Source organism: Pelophylax lessonae (assembly GCF_965119305.1).
Source record: "Pelophylax lessonae genome assembly, chromosome: 3".
NCBI classification, from domain to species: domain Eukaryota; kingdom Metazoa; phylum Chordata; class Amphibia; order Anura; family Ranidae; genus Pelophylax; species Pelophylax lessonae.
The window spans coordinates 526,799,147-526,817,088 of NC_138770.1; positions in this window are offsets into that span (position 1 = coordinate 526,799,147).

A 17,942-nucleotide genomic window follows, 5' to 3' on the forward strand; every position below is an offset into this window, starting at 1 on the left:
TCTGTCCTTCATGCAACATTTGAATATGAACCAGAATAACATCAAGCTGGATTTTCATTATAGTCAAAGTGAGATCCATTTTTTGGATGTGACAATCAGGAGGGAACGTAATGCTTTAACCACCAAGGTGTTTTTTAAAACAACGGATCGCAACAGCTATCTTGCGAATCAGAGTGGCCACCACCCCAATTGGCTAAAGAATATACCTAGGGGCCAATTTATGCGCGTGAGGCGCAATTGCACATCCACTGTTGACTATATTGACCAAGAGAGATTTCTGGCCAAGGGGTATGAGGAGTCTTCTTTGGATAGGGAGATCACCAAGATTCTGGAGGCACCAAGACCACTTGGCCCAAAAGTGGAATCTGGGGTTATTGAGAATGATCCCAAACAATGGAGCTTCATATCCGATTTTTCAAATGACTATAAGAAAGTGGAAAGCATTTTCAAGCAACATTGGTCGATTCTCCTGATGGACAGGACCTTGGGCCCTGCCCTGCCAAACCAACCATCTTTTATTTGTAGAAGAGCCCCAAATATTGGGGATCATGTTGTGAGGAAAGATGTAGATCCACCAAAGATTTCCTTCTTCCCAGAATTAAAAGGGTCCTTCACATGTGGGAGGTGCAGTGCATGTTCTTTTGCACCGACTAATTTTAGAAGACGCGATTCCTTTTCCGTTCCTGCTATTAACAAATCCTTCAAGATTAAACATCTGATTACGTGTGACACCACTCACGTAGTTTATGGACTTATGTGCCCATGTAATTTGGTGTACATAGGTCAGACCAAACGAACCCTAAAGATTAGAGTGGGTGAACACATCACCAATATACTTAAGGGCAAACGAGAGCATAATGTATCGGCCCATTTTCGCCAATTCCATCAGAGGGACCCCAGAAGCCTTCACTTCTGGGGCATTGAACGAGTCACCCCGCCGTGGCGAGGGGCGAATTGGGTCAGGGAACTCTCTAAGTGTGAGACTAAGTGGATTTTCCTGACCCAATCCCTTGCTCCGGTGGGATTGAATATTGAGCTGGACATCAATTGCTTCATCAGTGACTCTTAGACCAACATAAGTGTCATATGTCCACTTCAGCGATTAGGAGTGTCCCCTCTTTATCTAGTACCTTTATTATGTTTTAACTTCTCTGTGAGATTTTTATGTTCTAACTTCTCTGTAAGATTTTTTAAAGTTTTACCACTTGATTTTTTAATGTTTTACCACTTGATGATGACAAATATTTTAAGATTTTAATATTTTGGAATATTGCAATTTTATTATTGCTTTAAGGCATGGGTTTCAACTTTATGTGTATACCATGATTTTATGAGCTGTAGAGAATTTTACTGTGGTTATTCTATATTGCATATTCTATATTCTATATTGCATTTGCTCTGATTGTTTCTGATCATAACCCATGCTAGTGACGTATCCGGCAGGTTATCCGGTCAGACTACAGGACATTAAGGTCACAGCTTAAGTGTTATGGAGGGTACCCAGCTCTTTGATTCCATTCCGCCTTGATTGGGTACTTCCGGTGTCTGCAAATGATGATCGGGGACATACCTGGGTGGGAGGGCTTAAGGGTTACCATTGTAATGTTTACCTTCCGCTGGTATGAGGCTAGATGTCCTTCCGGTTGACCTGCGGGATATGTGATTGGGTATGATGCCGCTCAGCGGAGTACAAATGGGTGGTGTGCGTTGGTCTGGCCGTGCCCCCAGTTGAAGTCAGGAAGTGACGAAACGCATCGGGGTGTGGCCAGACGACGTACCCAGTTGACGATTGTGGCAGAGGAGGACTTCCAGAACTACCTGATCTGGCGTGGAGCCATGTTCCAGTAGGAGTGGACGTTCACCTCATTGCCGCTTGTACTATATGTTTACCTTAATTCTACTAAAAGTGAGTGCAACCATTGATATGTTATTATAATAAAGCTTGTGTTAGACATACTGCACTAGTGGAGGTTATTTTTTATCTCTACATGCACGGGAGTAAGAGTGGATTTTCCAGAGTGATTTGGACAGCGAACCAGCCCCTATCGGCTTCTACATGCTCTGTGACAGCGTGCATTTGCATCTATCTATATGCGATGTGTGCTCATTTATGAGAATAGATGAGCATGGGGATCTGGTGAGTGGCCATTCCTTACATTACCCCCTGCACTTGGTGGTGGAATAGAGGTGATCCTGTCAGACTGCACGAATTATCGGCTATCTAGCGGATTTTAACATCTATATATATACTTTTGCCACATAGACTGCACGATTCATCGGCTATCTGGTGGACTTTAACATCGATTTTTGTCATATATACCATATCTGAAAAAGACTGTGGGACTTTTCTCTGAGTGATTCTTAGTGTTTTATGGTTATATACTGTGTGCACTAATCATTTAGTGATATCCACCTTCAGGTTTCTGAGACAATTTTATATTGTTTTGCGCTACTATTTATTTACTCATTTAGGTAGTTGGTGTTGTTGAGTAGCTGCACAAGGTAATATTTTATATATTATGAGATGTAGAACATTTGAAGAAACACATACTGTATCCTTTAAATAAATGCGTGAAAGATACTGTATTACCCCCCCCCCCCCAGCAATAAGGGGGTACCCTTTATTACTAATTTCCAGAAAGAGTTAAATGTAAATAATCGCATACAGTATATGTGCGCATGAATGACTGAGGTTTCTGTGCTAAGAGCACATTCACTTTGCACACGGTCTCTAGTAATGATTGGGCACCAATCCCACTGGCTCCTGAACATGTGACCACTGTAATAACCAATCATGCCATTTCTTGTTTTTTTGTGAGTATTAACCAGTTCTGGAACGGAAAGGATTTGCCCCCTTAATGACCAGGCCATTGTTTGCGATTCGGCACTGCATTACTTTAACGGAAAATTGTGCGATCGTGTGACACTGTACCTAGGTGAAATTGATGTCCTTTTTTTCCACAAATAGAGATTTCTTTTGGTGGTATTTGATCACCTGTGTGATTTTTCGTTTTTGCGCTATAAACAAAAAAAAAGCGACGATTCTGAAAAAAAAAAAAACAATGTTTTTCACATTCTGCTATATAACATTCCAAAAAAGCTTCCAAAAAATGTTCACCCTTTTAGGCTAATTTGTATTCTGCTACATATTTTTGGTAAAAAAAAAAAATCGCAATAAGCATATTTTGATTGGTTTGTACAAAAGTTATTGTGGCTACAACCTAGGGGAAAGATTTATGTCATTTTTATTTATTTTTTACTAGTAATGGCGGCGATCTGCAATTTTTAGCGCAACTTCGACATTACGATGGACAGACCGGACCCCTAACTGACATTTTTGACACTTTTGGGGGGGCCAGCGACATTACTACAGTAATCATTGCTAAAAATAAGCACTGTTACTGTAATAATGACACTGGCAGGAAAGGGGTTAACACAGGGGTGATCAAAGGGTTAAGTGAGAGCCTAGTGGAGTGTTTTCTAACTGTATGGGGGATGGACTTGTGAAATGACCAGAGAGACCTGTGATCCTATAAAGAAGGATCACAGGCGCTCTGTGATCATTTCAGAGAGAAGAACGGTCAGCTGTGTTTACAATAGATGACCGTCTTTCTCTCTCAGCAGGGAGCGATCAAGGGTGCCCAGCTGCAATCGAGGTCACAGGCCTCGTGGATCGGCATCCCTGCTGCCTAGTAGGGGCAGTAGTGCGGCGGCATGCGCTCGCCCCCCAGCACCCTGCAGGTGGAGTTACGTCGGTTTGCACAGGAGAGCCAGCCTGCCGCAGTAAAACTGTGGCGGGCGGTCGGGAATCGGTTAACCAACAACCCAAGTGCACCTAAAACAAATTTAGCCTGTCTACAGAATAACTGATAAATGAAAGGCAATGTTTGTCTTTTGCCTTCAACAGAGACAAAGTCAGTTGTGGAAGTATAGATAAGCTTTTACATATCACCTCATTTCTATAAGTAAGAAGTTGTATTACACCTGTTAATATACAATTATGGCATGTTGAAAATGTAGCTTCTTATGACCAATATCTTCTAATTACAAGGATATATACACTATTGCTAAACATTAGTGTTATAATTCCAATAAATGTAGATAACAGTTCTCAATAAAATGGTCTAGCAGGAATAAGAATAAAGCATATTTCAATAGCTGTAGACAAAAAGCAAAATTACACTTTTTTCCTGCAATTTTTTAATATTAGGGATTTTAAGTCCAATTCAGGGACATAAAAGACAAATGTCATGGGCAAGAAAAAAAGATCAAAATTTCACATTTTCATGTTCAGGATATTCTTTTCGGATTACTCAGAAATGTAAGAGTCAAAATTGATCCTTTGCCATGTAATGAATATAATTTATGAAAAATGAAATACTTGAAATCAAGAAGTAAAATGGAAGTGTGATATTAATTAGAAAGGAATTATCCAGTGGAAGAAATTGGTGCACATTTGGTCAAAGTAATTTTTACAAAAAAAAAAAAAAAATAAGAGGACAATTGAAAGAAACATGATGTTCCCAATATGGAACTACTATTGGGCTGATTGTGAAATCCCCTAATTCAAAACTTTTATACACAGAGGACCCAGCTGAAAACTAACTGAGCTACAGAGATTCTTGTGATTCCCTAATGTTGTCACTGATAGTGATGAGTAAACAATGCAAAGTTCACTTCACTGGACATTCACTAAACAATTGAAAAAATCTGTGATGCCCAAACAGGACCCAAACTCCAATGACATCTATAGTAGCAGTATTATGTTATTATTTTGGCTTTTTCAAAGCCAATTTGCAAGATTTTGGGAAGAAGGCATGGGTAGCTTAGCACCTAAATGGGAAACGTGTACTAATGCATTTGTAAACATACAGTTCAGCGACACAGGTTTAATTTTAAGGCTTAAAGGCCAACATTAAAATGACACAATTTATTTAAATAACATTCTTGGAGGATGCCTCAAACCTGCATGTGAAGTGGCACACCCAAACATGTACTACAGGAAATGGGATATTTAGAAAGAAAAAAAACATTTACTACTTATACATTTCTGGGCTGCTTGTAAACAAAGTGGCCAAGTGGATTCCCCCTAAAATCTTTATCAGACCCTTATCCTAGATGAGGGTCTGGTATGGGTTTTAAGAAGAGTCCCAAGCAAAAAAATTACCTGGGGTCCCCCAAAATCTGCCTGGAATATAGGCAAGAAATAAAAGGTAAAGAATCTGTTACTGAAAGTGCTAAAAGTATAGCTAAAGGCAAAACTTTTTTTAAAAAGTTTCTATGAAGTAGAGAGGGATTAGAACACTTGTCAATTTTTTATGGCTGTCTGTACCCCCATTAAGAAGATTCACCCTCTCTATTTTTTCTGTTTACAGTTATAATTGAAAGTGAAAGTAAAAAAGAAAATCCCAAATTTTGGGTTGTCCCCAGAAAAGTAATAGGGAGGAATGCTCCAATGGGGTCATCAGTTCTGAGTGACCTGGTCCCCAAGGAATTGCCTTAATTTGCAGGAATTTTCTCTCATTTCCTGTTTGGCTATGGGACAGGAAGTAAAGGAAATCTCTGCAACAGGACACAGATGGCAAAAAAGAAATTTTCTGGGGTTATAACTCTCCCTTGCTCTGTTTGCTTTTACATGTCTTTCCTGGAGTCTCCACTCCACTTCATTCAAGCTAGCTTCATAAGGCTGTTATTAGCTTCAAATTCAGTTGACTGTTTTGTTTTCAAGACTATCTCTGAGACTTTAAATGTAGGAGATATTTGATTTGTTACATTGGTAGCTCATCTAGATGCAAAATACTTTTTTCTCCTGTTTTGATTTTTTCTGCTATTTCGTTTTAATCTTTACTTCACTGTCATAATCCTAGCAGAGAGCCTGTGAGTTTTTATTGTCTTTATTTTGATATGGTGTGACAATTATTATATAGTCAAATGTAAGAAACACAATCCACAAAGAGGCATTTATAGATGTGCATAGCCTATAGCATTAGGGTGTGCACCCCAGAGCTCAAACGCATATGCATGTGTATTAGGGATGGGTGAATGGTTTGGCACAAGCATGAGTTCGGGCTGAACATTGGCTGTTCGCCCGTTCAACAAATACCCAAAGTATCGGGGCGTTCAACCGTTTCTTCGGCCCACCGAATGACCACAATGCACTACGCCACTGCACAGTGCATTGGAAGCCCTGATTGGCTGTAGCAATGAAAGCTTTGCCTAATCAGGGCACAGAGCACTGTCAGAGCCATGATTGGAGAAAGTAATTGCTCTTAGTCCTGCTTCACACTATAAAAGTATTCTTTCAATAGAGGCCAATTGTAGTGTGATATGGGCGTGGAGAGATATAGAACAGGGGTCTGTTCAGTGCTACTAGAGAGTTAGTCTGCTATAGAGTACTATTCTGATTCTATTGTCAGTGTAAAATATCAGTTTAGTGTGAATCTAGTGATCGTTCAGTCAGTGTGAGTGTAGTAAACCTTCAGTTTTACTTTAGTAGGAATCTAGTGTTCAGTGTGAGTGTCCGTTTATTTTGTCAGGGCAGGTTTACTGTAGTATGGTTCAGTACATTAGTGCACCTTTAACAAAGTATACTTCTGTGTGTTACTGCACGTTTAACGCAGAATATTTCAGTGTGTTACATGCCGTTTAACACAGTATTTTTCAGTGCATTAGTGCACGTTTAACTAAGAATATTTCTGTGCGTTACTTCACACTTAACGCGGTATATTTCAGTGCATAATGTGCCGATTAATGCAGTATATTTCAGTGTGTTAGTGCACATTTAACACACTGCGTTACTGCATGTTTAATGCAGTATATCCCTGTGAGTTAGTGCATGTTTAACACAGTATTTTTCTGTACATTAGTGGATGTTAACGCAGAATATTTCAGTGCGTTACATGACGTTTAACGCAGTAAATTTCAGTGAGTTAGTGCACATTTAACATAGTATATTTAAGTGAGTTTGTGCATGTTTAACGCAGTATATTTCAGTGCATTACTGCACGTTTAACACAGTATATTGCTTTGCATTACTGCACATTTTAACAAAGTATATTTCTTTGCGTTACTGCATGTTTAACACAGTATATTTCTGTGCATTAGTGCAGTATAATACAGTGCGTTACTGCATATTTAACACAGTATATTTCTGTGCATTAGTGCAGTATAATACAGTGCGTTACTGCATGTTTAACACAGTATATTTCTGTGCATTAGTGCAGTATAATACAGTGCGTTACTGCATGTTTAACACAGTATATTTCTGTACGTTAGGGCATGTTTAATACAGTGTATTTCTGTGCATTACTGCACATTTAACGCAGTATATTGCAGTGCGTCAGTGCAGTTTTACTGCAATATTGTCATGTACCTGGGTGTCCTTGAACCGGAAGGTTCCTTGTTTCGTAGCTTGCAGCCTTACCTGTTGTGCCACAGAGAAGCTCTGGAGTTTTGGCAGTGAGTTTTGGCAGTGATTTTTCCAGCCTGATGCTTGCCTTGGACTCACTAGCCCTACCTGCTGTCAGCTGCGAACAATGTACAATTTAACCAGCTGTGAACAATGTACAATTTATCCAGCCTTTTAATAGCAGCACTTCCTGTTACTGAGTGCCCGTTTGTTTTGGAATATCTTCCTGGGTGTGCTGCTTGCTCTTTGATAGACTTTTGTGTATGAACTTTTGCCTGTATTCGTGACCCCTCTTCAGCCTGCCGAATCTGTACTTCACCGCCAGCTTGTGTATGCTTGTGCTTCTGCCTGCCTGACCATTCTTTGGATTTAGTTTGGATACCGCTTTGCCCAATCTGTTGCGGGCCTGATCTCTCTGACTTCGTTTTCGCCTGAATCCTCAGCACTCAAGCTCCCTTTCGGACTCTACCTCACAGGTACCTAACAAGTATATTGTAGTGTGTCAGTGGATTGTGTCAATGTAATGATAATGATTAGGTTAAAGTGCACCAAACATCATTTTCCACTGAAAAAAGTGCATCCACATCCACATTTCCCAATCTGTTTAACATTTTTATTAAGCACCCCCCCATCATCTCTGGGAGGCCAACAAGGAGAGGCAGATTTTCCCATAGCACTGTGAGGTGTCCAGCAGTGTATATGTCCACAGGCAAAGGTGGACATGGTCTCTGCTCAGGTAGGACATCATTTCCTCTGTTTAGTGATGTTGCCTGTGCTATCCAGCCACAGCATGCAGAGGAGGCGGTGGACTGGCTTATTAAACCATTCTCATCCTCCTCATCCTCCATCACCCAAGCACAGACTAGTGTGCAGTCCACTGCAGCTGACAGAGTGGCTAATTCTGCCTCCTTGTCCACAGCTATTCCTGCCATAGCCCCAGCTTCAGGCATGGAGGAGTCAGATGAGGTATTTGAACACAGCATCAGCTACTTGCTCCTTGACGATGCACAGCCATTACTTGATTCAGATGGTTCTAAGGATTAGGAAGGTAGGAACATGAGCCTCCAGAGAGGGGAGAGCACTGGTACACAAACTGTCAGTCATGTTCCCCCAGCCGCAGCATATTGCTAAGTTGTCTGCAGTGGTAATGAGGATGGAGGAGATGATGATGATGAGGTCACTGACATGACTTGCTGGATAGAGCAGAGGAGGAAAGTGAGGGTGAAGCACAATTCCAATGAGGCAGGGCAGCCATCATGAAAGTGTACAGAGCAGCCATCCTATTCCATCACATTGTGGAGCTGTTATCTTCCAGGCCATTTTCCACAGCTCAGCTGTCTGGGCCTTTTTTAGCACACGTGCAGCAGATCGCACTGTTGCAATTTGCAAACTTTGTCTCAAGCACATCCAGCATGGCAAAAGCACCAGCCATTTTGTTACCACATGCTTGACAAGGCATTTAACCTCCCATCCCCTCCCACCAACCTCACAGCACCTGAAAGCCACACAAAAGGGATGCAATTCTGTTCCTCCTCTTTACTCACATCAGTCTACCCCGCTATACCTCATGACCTCTCAGCATCCTCCACTGACAGGGATGATGGTATAGCGCCGAATGTCTCAGGTCCTTGCAGCACATCTACCAGTAGCACACCGCCAGATGTAGACTATAGCCAGCAAATTCTTCTGCCCCATCTGCCGCAGCAAAAAAAAAAAAAATACAGACACTGCCACCCACATTCCCAGCGTCTAAATGCAAGCTTGCCATAGCTGCTACTTCTGCCTTTCCATCTGGTGGATTCTGCCCCCTTCTGTGAATTTGCAGAATGTGCTGTACCCCAATAGCAGGTTCCCAGTCACTATTTCTTTTCACGTAGGGCCATCCCAGCTCTGTATCATCATGTGGAAGGCAATGTTGTGGCATCATTGGGCAAGGCAGTAAGCCGCAAAGTCCACATTGCTGCTGACACTTGGTCCAGCAGGCATGGTCGGACCCTATATTTTGTTCACAGCACACTGAGTAACTCTGCTTGCAATTCAAAAGGATGCAGGACAGGGTTCAGTAGACCAGAAGAGTCTGTAGCTATTTCAGGTGGTCATACACAAATATAAATTGTAGAAATAACCGCTCTAAGGTAAACAAGAAAAATCAAAAAGCAGCGACTTCAAGTGCGACCACACCCTTAAATAGCATATAGAAAAATAAGTCGCGCTGCGTGATGTGGGTAAACGAATAAATGTCCAAACAAATGAGTGTCCCAAATATCAACTTGAGTGACATTGAAAACAGTGAATAACTCCACGGTCTCTTTAGGAAATGCGCTTACCAAATAGCCACTAAAAATCAGCAAGATTCATGAGCCAAGATGTAGTCACAGATCTGGGAGATTGGAGTGATCAGAGTCCTCAACGAATGGTGTTAATGTTGTACATAAAAGAAAAAAACTTGCATAGTGTGATACCGTACAAATAATGATCAAAATTCCACCACCAAAGGAAATCCCTTATCAATTGTGCAGCAGCTCACCAGATAGATGAAATTATGGTCAGTGAATATCCCAGTGTCAGGGAACAAGATATAGAAAAGGAACCACCACCGATTGCAAAGCCTCTTACCAAAAGTATTTAAATAAGCAGACAAGGTCAATCCAGAAGAACCAAGAAGCCAAGAATGTCACTCAAATAGCACTGCAAGCCTCTTACCAGACGATAAAACAATCTGTGCAGTAAGATCTCTTAACGCCTTCCCATCATAGGTATAGCTTCATGACCAAACGGCATCGATAATGTTGCTGTAAACTCAGTGCCAGAGTGTGATGCACCAGCCAGAGTAAAAGAGAGAGCGCCAATAGTGTGATACAATCTTGACAGATTTATTAAATAAAGGAAAAACACTTACAAATGAAGAAGATAAAAACGTGGAGGATGGGAAGCCGCCTAGGATAACTTCCGGGATTGACGTCAGCACGCCGCGACCTCGGTTGGCTAAAATTCAGCGGGAATTCCACTTGCCCGTAAACCACATGATTTGTGACATGCCCACCAGGTGGAACTTGACTTTGGCAATGCTGCAGTGGCTGCACATGCAGCAGAGGGCCGTCAACGAGTACCTGTGTGAGTATGGCACAATGACAGGCTCAGGCCGGCTCAGCTTTTTTTTCCACATCAATGGCTGCTGATAAAGGATGTACTGTACTGTTAACATTTGAGGAGGCCACAAGAATGGTGACCCGTGACAATGCATGCATCAGTGACACAATCCCTGTTGTGATCTTGTTGGAGAGACTCTGTGTGGCATTATGGACAGGGCACTCAAAGCAGAGCAGCAGGAGGAAAAGGAGGACTTCCTTTCCTCTCAGTGCCTGCTTTATGCAGACACCATTCTCCCTGCACCACAGAACACACAGGAGAAGATAAAGGAAGAGGAGGAGGATTCTGGAAGTTTTTGAGGCATTGAAGCAGAGGAAGACATGCATCAAACCTTAAGAGATGGTTTTCCATCCCCAGAACCCTTGGGAGAAGGACGTGGCTGGGAGGACGCAGTTCCAGATACTGTAATCCTCAGTGACCCAGAGGAGTCTGCTTCTCATACCTCCCCAAACTTGCATTGCATGGGCTGCCTCATGCTTCAAATCCTGCAAAAGGACCCAAGAGTATGTGGCATCAAGGATAAGAATCACTACTGGTTGGCAACCCTCCTTCACCACCGTAACAAGGGGAAAGTCTCAGAAATCATCCCGTCCCCACAGAGGGCGCAAAAGATGAAATCTCTTAAGGACACCTTCCAAGAGGAGTTTATCTAATGATTTTCCCAACTCTGGTAGGTTACAGTCTTATGGAAAATGTAGTTTTAAGGTTTGTTGATCAAGAGAGGAGCAGTGGAGAAGGGGCCGTCTAAGTGATGCATTTCACAATTGTTTTAGTCCTCATAACCCAGGGCTCTCAGCTTCCCCATCCCATCGGCAGCGTCTGCGTCATATGGTGCACTATTATGGAGAGCTTTCCAGTTGATGATCCACTGGGTTACTGGGTCATGAGAATAGACCACTGGCCAGAACTTGCCTAGTATGCAATTGAGCTGCTGGGCTGCCCTGCATCCAGCGTGCTTTCCGAACAAGCATTCAGTTCTGCTGGAGGTTTTGTTTGGTTCTCAAAATGATTCACTCCTGGATTACCAGCAGCCTTGAAGTCCTTGATGCCGATGTTGCTGATTAAGTGTTTTTGGAATGTGGAATTTCTGGAAGACTTCTAGGCTGCCTAGCGTTGTGCGTGTTATTTCATCTGGAAGAATTTTTTGGGTGTAGGTTTCATGGGCACAATTACCACCCAAAGACCAATTTCTCCACACCTGTTTGACAGGTGCATATAATTAAAATTTTTGACAGCAAAGTCAATTCTTGCTTTCATCAAGAGTACCTCTATGGGGTTACAGTGTGAAGGCGCCACTGGCATCCAAAGACTAATTTTTCCGTACCTTTTTGACAATTGCGTATCATTTAAATTTTTGACAGCAAGGCCATTTCTTGCCTTTATCAAGAGTACCTCTATAGGGTTACAGTGTGAAGGCACCAACGACACCCAAAGTCTAATTTTTCTGCACCTTTTTGACAGGTGCATATCATTTCAATTTTTGACGGCAAGGCAATATTTTTTTCATCAAGACTACCTCTATAGGGTTACAGTGCGAAGGCACCTCCGACACCCAAAGACCAATTTTTCTCCACCTGGTACGTCTATCCAAAGTCTGCAGAAGAGACACCAGAATTTATCCAAAAAAGCTCTAATCTTGTTCCCAGTGCACTACTTTGTGGCCTCATAATATAGACTGGCTCCCTAAGCTGCTGTTTACAAAATAAAGAAAGCTTGCAGGGACAATGTCATTTGTTTTGGCTTTATATATGCAATTATTTCTGCAGCAGCTTCTATACACAGTACAGATGTACCACTTTACAGGTAGACTAAGGGGACCCCCCAGGCACTATATACATAGTGCATACTAAATGACTTTTGCAAACCCTGATATTACTTTGTAAAATCAATAGTGGTTTCATCCTTGTGCTGATTTTAGAGGGGTAGAGCTGTGGATGGGACCCTGCAGGTTTTCTTACTATAGACTGCCTGCAGAAAACTGTGAGGCAGAAATCAGTCACCTTGCAGAATTAGCGAGAGAGATTGGCAATCCCTTTTAATTACAACAATTTCCTGAGAAATGGTAATGTTGCATAATGGTAAATTACTGCACAGATCTGGAAGAAGTACATACAGGACACCAAAATGCAGGAATTTCGACTGGTAGACAGGAGCACCTCTCTGAGCTTATGGTAGTACTGTAGATAATGGTCTAAATCTGAAATTCACTATGACAGCCAATCAAGAGAAAATACCTTTTCTTAATTTTCAAATTACAATAGAGACAAATCGTTTTCTAACAACCAACCTATATGGAAAATAGGCTGCAGGGAACACTATATTACATGTCAGTAGTGCTCACCCAAAACCCTTGATTCAGATTTTACCATACAGTCAATATCACTGTCTTCAGCGAAACTGTATGACGGTGATAGATTTTGAAAGAGAAACCAGGGCTTTGTTGCAGAGACTGATTGCACATGCCTACAGTCGTAAACTGTTGAAAGAATTGTACCATAGAACAAAAACGTAATCTCGTAAGACACTACTTTTTAAACCTAGAATCCCTAAAAAAAAACAACACTGTCAAATTAATCAGTCGGTATTCAGCCAATCAATTACAAGGTAAAGAGATTCTAAGAAAGAACTGGTATTTTCTTACCAGGGAAACCACAGTCTCAAAATATGTGTCAGAATACCTAGAGGTGGTATATTGGTGCAGAAAATGCATTAGGGATAGTGCAGTTTAAAGCCACTACAAGGGGGACCAGGGCAGGATTAAGAGCATCATGGGCTTGGTGCTGAGGATTTTGAAGGGCCTTAAGGGCCGTGCGTTGGCATGCACCCAGAGGAGGAAGGGTGCAGCCATGCATGCCTAATTCAACATGGGATGCTGTCTCTGAAGCCCATAAACACATCCATGCATCGGCAACTGTCCCTCCTTGTCCGGCCTTCGTGCTGTGTGGGGAGGTTCTGAGGGAGCTGCCTGGGGATGCGAGCATAGAAGCCAGACTTCTGTGTTTACAAGTGACAGAAGAGCGGTAACAGTGAATATGGCCCACCCGGGGCCTATATAAAAGGTAGGGGCCTGGAGCTGCAGCTCCAATAGCCCCTACGTTAATCTGGCCCTGAGGGGGACAAGAGGATCTGTCTGCATAGAGATAGAGTAAATGCCAGTATTGCCCATTCATTCGGGAAGTTGATACAGTTATTCTTCTTGGCAGAATCAGATTTGTCCCTAAACATTATGTAGACTGTCAGGCCACCGGGGTAGTCTATTTTTCTATCAAGTGTTTGTGGAGCATTTTTAATAGGAAAAACAAAACGCCTGTTTTGGTGTTGGCTCTGCAACCATCTTTAATACATTGATTGCGGTATGTTATCTCCTCCCACAGGTTAACAGGTGGGCCTCAAAGACAACTACAATGCCAGGGTCATTATGTTTATGTCTTTGAACCAGGTCCATGAGGATCCCTGGTCTCCATGTAGTTTCAGCTAACAAATCATTAGACTGGAGACCAGGTTGAGCTAACGCCTAAGGGTGACAGACCCTCCTGGCCCTAATGATGTCCTTAGCTTTAAATATTTTCTATGAAGGAACAGGTTGGTACTATTATGCAGGTTTTTGAATTATGTTTTCTAAAGTGATAGATTGAGTGATGGTTCACTAGTAGTCCTAATGTTTGACACCTTTATTATGGAATATCTAGGGCTTATCACGATATGAATTAATTATCCTGCCTTTGTGTAGTTTAAAATACTTTTTATTATGTTTGTATATGTATGTAAAACTTTTGTATTTCTTTTGTTTATGCATTGCTTTAAGTTCTTATTTTTGTGTGATGTCTATGGGTGAGAGTTAACTTTTAATTAGTAGCTGGGGATTACCATCATTTTGCTGGAGGGGTAGTGGAATTTTCCTTTGTTTCCTTTACTCTTTTCCCCTCTGGCTCTTGAGCTGGACCGTTGGCCTGCCCCTCTCTCTGATGGGCCTTTGTGCTTGTGGTGGGGGGTGGTGGTTTATATCATTTGGGTCATCCTCAACAGGTGACCTTGTCCTGGTGCGCTTGTGGGTGTACCGCCCCCTTTCTGACTCATGATGCCCGCATCCCTTGTGATGTCATTGGACACCATGTTTTGCCACCAAATGGTGTGCAGTTAGTGGGAATACTTTAGGGGACATGCTGGTATGAAAATACATCACTCTTGTAGTTAAACTATATTTGTCTAGTTCAGAGTTCAGTTTTAACAACTTCAATACTGGGCACCCCCTTCCTGCCCAGGCCAATTTTCAGCTTTTAGCATTGTTGCATTGTGAATTACAATTGCATGCTGTACCCAAAATACAATGTTTATCTTTTTTTTTTTTTTTACTTTCCGTGGTTTTTATTAACGTTTTGTAAAGCAGTACATAACAGAGGAATACAATTGAAACTACAATATCATATAAGAGATTTTCCATTAAAAATTAACATGGAGTAAGCATCAAAAAACAACAAACAATGAAAAGAAAAAAACCCAGAGTAATGTCTAGAAATATTAGAGGGAGTGTCGAGGGGTGACAAGCAGGGCTGGCCCAAGACATTGTGCTGCCTGGGTCCAAGAATTAAATGCTGCCCCCCCCCCCCCAAAAAAGGCGACGTAGTACTACGTCGCTGGACGATAACGAACCACTTTGCCGCAGTACACTCAATGTGAGCGGTCGGCAAGTGGTTAAGCAATATAGCCATGTGCTGTGAACAAAAGGCAGCTCCAAGAACAGATGGTCAAGAAGAAAATATGTGCTGTGCATCCTAAAGTTAAAAAAAAGCTCCATTAAAATAAAATAGAAACCAATATACTTTCAAAATATCACCCCCCCTACCAAAATAAAATAGAAACCGATATACCCTATAAAACAAAAACACCTTTATTAAGGTAAGCTTTGCAGCTGACTTCAAATACACCACAACCAAAAATTACAGACAAACAAAGCCCCCTCTAACAAGTACCACAAAAGGGCAGCAAAGGGGTTGATTGCCCAAAAAGCTAGCAATCAAAAAACATTTTCCTAACTGACTCTAATCTGTCAATGCATTTTGTCAGTTTTCCTCATTCTCTCTTACAGAAGCTTCCATTACACTGACATATTGTTCCTCCACCGTTTTTTTTAAAGGGGTATGACTGACTTATCCAAAAGCCTCCATGTTGGCCCTCCCAACACCCAAAGGCCATGCAGTGCATTATGGTTTAAAAAAAAAATTCCTGGGTAAATATTCACATAAATTAGCCAAGACCCTAAATTTTCAACCTGCAGAATTTGCCTCAAACCCATGATAGAGGTAAAAGTGAATCTCATTTCTTTTCTGCATGTGTTGTTTGTTATCAGACTGCCTTTATTATTATAAAATCCCATTCCAGTGGAAAAAAAATCCTCCAAAAACATTTAACAGTCACTAAAAATTAAATTAAAAATCTACAAGAACTTGCTAAATTTCCATACAGTATGCTCAGATGTGTTCTGATTTTCTATGAACCTCTTTACTGTTGAGGTTCATTTTTACCTTATTGCTTGCACATACTGTATCAAATCATGTAAGAATCCAAAAGTTTATTCACCTAAAATTTGATACGGAAAAAGCTAGTGAACGAAAGCACCCCATGGATTCTTAGATAATTTAGGATCTTTAGACAGAGTTTCTAGATCTGTTCACCTATCTCTGCTATTACAAGAGTGTCTTGTTTTTTTCTACACTTTCTTCAAATGATTTATTTTTGTAGTTCCTGCAAATGCCACAGTTCAAATAACATCCATAACATGATCAACTTTATTAGACTCAGAATTTTTAAACATTTGTATAATATTAGCATAAGGCCCCTTTCACACTTATGCGATGTGATTTTACAGCGATTTTGCCGTGATTTTGTGATGCGATTTTTGACGCGATTTTGAGCAATGGCTCAGGGCTATATACCTCAAAACGCATTAAAATCGTGCCAAAGTAGTGCAGGAACTACTTTGAAGTCGGTGTGACTTCAAAACTCACTGATATGAATGGGGCTCATTGAAAATAATGGAAAATGACTTGTCATGCGATTTGGCGGTCCAAAATCGCAGGACAAGACGCACTAGTGTGAAAGGGGCCTAAAAAAAGTTGTGCTACAAAATAATTAAAATATAACAACCACAAATGATAATATTGATATAGCAATCATAAACAATGTGCACAAAAACTAAACAATCCAAATAAAGTCCAGGTGTAATTTTAGTCATAGAAAGTCATTCCTCTTCATATATAATCAAAAAATTCCATGTTCATAGGGGACATCCATGATGAATATTCACTATACACATGACATTTCATATTTGAAGAGGACTGACTTTCTATCACTAAAATTACACATGTTCTCTGTACTGTGGAAGACCAGATATAGTGAATGGAGGGTCCTGGGTTTAGTAACACATACTTGGCAGTATGTCCTGATTATTATTATTATTTTTTCTTTTTGGTTAGAGCATTAGGTTTCTGATAGAATACACATGTTAAATGTCACAAATTATAAAATGTAAGTCCTATTTCCCCAAATGGATCATACTCACCCCAGGCTCTTGTGTATTTTTGTGTTTCACATTTATTATGTGTTTTACTACTAATCCATCAAAGTCAATTGAAATGTATGTTATTGTTTTTCTGTAGATTCTCAGCAAGGGGCTTGAGAGAGACCTGAAAGCTTGATTTATTGAGAGTCTAATAAGACATGCTTTGGGGTCTCCGGAGTTTTATAAAGTATGCATTTGCTGCTTTTATATGACGTTTCCTAAATAGGATGAGGCTCTGTTCACTCTGAATATCCAGTCACGTGCAAGATAAAGTAAAAGTGTTAAGCTTAGAGTCAATTGCAATAATACTAGTAACAATGCCCAGCGAAAGGCGAGATAAGAAGCATTGAGGCTGACTCCTAAAGTAGTTGAGAATTAGCTCCTAATAATGTCTGTGAATATTCACTTAAATCATCCAGTCGCACAGATAACATAAGTAATAAAAATCTGCTTTTCACAACATTGGATAATTGAATCGATTATTCACAAAAAGTCCGAATGTAAGTTCTGACCAAACACTGGTGTTTGGACATTTGTCTAAACACTGAAAGTTTAGTGCTTTCGGCATGGACAAACTTGACAGCTTCCAGTTGTGATTGGCCGCTAAGAAAGCATCCTTACCAAACACTAATGTCACCTGGCCCATTTACCTTCATCGCTGAGAATTTATGACCACATAAGAAAATGGGCAAAAAGGAATGATTTAGATCATTGCCTTTAGCCATATTTAGGCAATAATGTCACCACTTTCAGAGCCCCTCTCTTTCCATAGCTGATAATGCTTTGTGTAGTGTCAGAATTAATCGTGTTCAGCAGGTTGTAAGT